The sequence below is a fragment of the Heptranchias perlo genome, chromosome 1 (genome assembly GCF_035084215.1).
Source record: "Heptranchias perlo isolate sHepPer1 chromosome 1, sHepPer1.hap1, whole genome shotgun sequence".
NCBI lineage: Eukaryota > Metazoa > Chordata > Chondrichthyes > Hexanchiformes > Hexanchidae > Heptranchias > Heptranchias perlo.
In genome coordinates, this window is record NC_090325.1 from 26,458,899 (window position 1) to 26,461,498 (window position 2,600).

Below are 2,600 nucleotides of genomic sequence, written 5' to 3' on the forward strand. Positions count from 1 at the left end.
TTAGCTATGAGGAAAGATTGGATAGACTAGGGTTGTTCTCTTTGGAACAGAGGAGGCTGAGGGGTGATTTGATTGAGATGTTCAAAATTATGAGGACTTAGATTGAGTGGATAGGAAGGACCAATTTCCCTTAGCAAAGAGGTCAATAACGAGGGGGCATAGATTTAAAGTGATTGGTAGAAGGATTATAGGGGAGCTGAGGAAAAATGTTTCACCCAGAGGGTGGTGAGAGTCTGGAACTCACTGTCTGAAAGGGTGGTAGAGGCAGAAACCCTCAACTCATTTAAAAAGTACCTGGATGCACACCTGAAGTGGTGTACCCTACAAGGCTACGGACCAAATGCTGGGAAGTGGGATTAGGCTGGGTGGCTCATTTTCAGCTGGTGTGGACATGATGGGCCTAATGGCCTCCTTCTGCGCCGTAAATTTTCTATGATTCTATGATCGTCCTTCCTTCTCCTTGACCTCTCCTATTCTCCTTAACCATTCCTCTGTCTGCTCTTAGATGCATCTTTCCGTAATCCCCTCCCAACCTACTATTTTAGATATCTTTACCCTTCCACTATATTTATTTTAACCCCTCCTCCAGATGTTCTATGATTTGCTCCTCCCCTGCCTTACTAGTTCAAATCCTCCCTTATTGCTTTATTTATCCGTTCTACAAATATTTTGCTACTAGTTATGTTTAGTTGAAGCCCATCCCAACTGTAGAGCTTCCCCCTGCCCAGACCCTATCCCAATACCTTAGAAATCTGAAACCTTTCCTTCTAAACCATCTTCCCCACAGATATGAATGATCCTACACATCCTCATCCCACTTCCTTCTTAACACATCTGGATTGATTTTGACACCCTTCGCCTGATGTTAACGGGGCAGTAACAGCCTCAAGATGGGGTCGGTAGCCTTACAGCCCTTTAAACAGGGCCTACTGCCTGGTGTCCAAAGAGCCTGCCTGTTTCAGGCAATAGCCCCTTTTTAATATGGAAATCCAGGTCCTATGTCGTAAGTAGAACCCCGATTGCCATTTTAGGTCGGAACTGGGCAGCCGACCAAAAGTTAAAACTGACCCCATTGTCTTCTTTTATGACTGGAAATGAAAGCAGCTTTGAGAAGGATAAACTGGAACAGCAGCATTGTGGTGGGAGCTGAAAAATTTACTGATGGGACAGATTCAACTTTCAAAAGGGAATTGGATATATACTTAAAAAGGAAAGAAAATTGCTTGGGGAAGGAGCAGGGCAGTGGGACTAATTGGACAGCTGTTTCAGAGAGCCGGCACAGGCGGGATGGACCGAATGGCCTCCTTCTGTGCTGCATGATCCTATGTGGAGGAGACAATGGACCCATGGTATTTAAAAATCACACGAGGAGCGGTTTAGTGACTTCTAAAATCTGACATAAGCGTACAAGCAAGGATTATAATAATCTGCCCATTGTTCAACAAATGAGCACGGATCAATTTAGCAACAGGGTACATAGACTATCAGTGAAGCTTTCATGTTTTGCTAACATGTGGGATATGTAACGTGTTGTTTTGCTTAAGACATCAGAGGCAGTAGATTTGACCCAAAAATAAAAATGAGAAAGTGGCAGCTTTTTCAGTAATCCATACAGTAGCTTCCAGTTATTGCGACTTTCACGTAACTGGACCTAGAGGTGATAATAAGTGTGAAATGGCAAGAACAGTGTTTCAACCCACGTATGATGTCACTGTCCTCTGAGAGATGTTCACGTGAAAACATTGTGCGCTAAAATAAGACAGCTCCTTGTAGAATTGTGGAGATTTTGATTACTTCTCTCATTTGGGAGGAAATATAAACACTAACCACTGTAACCAGAGACTAATAATAGAATGAACCTGTGCATGAAATCATAAATAACAGTAGACACCAATTGACAGGGGGAAAAACAATTGGCCAAATAGATATGTCAAATATCATGGTCAGCTTGGCTCAGTTGGTAGCACTGTTGCCTCTGAATCAGACAGTTGCGGGTCTGAGCCCTGTGTTACAACTTGAGTGCACAATCTAAGCTGATACCCAGTGCATTACTGAGGAACTAGTGCAGTATCAGAGGTCCCTTGGAGAGTGCATCTCAGGAATTTGGGCATTGGCCCTCCCTCCACATACCACCTTCATTTTCTGTCCATAATGAAAAATGTTTTTCACCAGTTCAGTCTTGAAGTCCTTTTTTGCCTTGATACATCATTTCATTAAAAAAAATTCTGCTCGGCAGCACATACAAGACAAGTTGTACACCTAACATCCCTCTTCCCCATTTTCTCCCCCAGCTCATTCTCAGTTTCCTGAAGCATTCATGCAATCGCTGTGCCCTTTTTCTCCTGATTAGATATTTGTTTTGGAACTGGATTTGCCTGCAATATTGGTTATACAGTATTGCACAGTGCAAAAACTGATTTAGCATTAATATTATTCGTTTCCCCTTTGATCTGGTGTATTATATAATGTAGTAAAATTGTTTTGCTAAGATTACCCATTATTTAAAACTACTTAAAATGCATCAGCTATTGCATCAAAGTGATGGATAATGAGCCCCTATGGCTATATGACTCATAAAAGATTTGTATTTATGCAAAAAA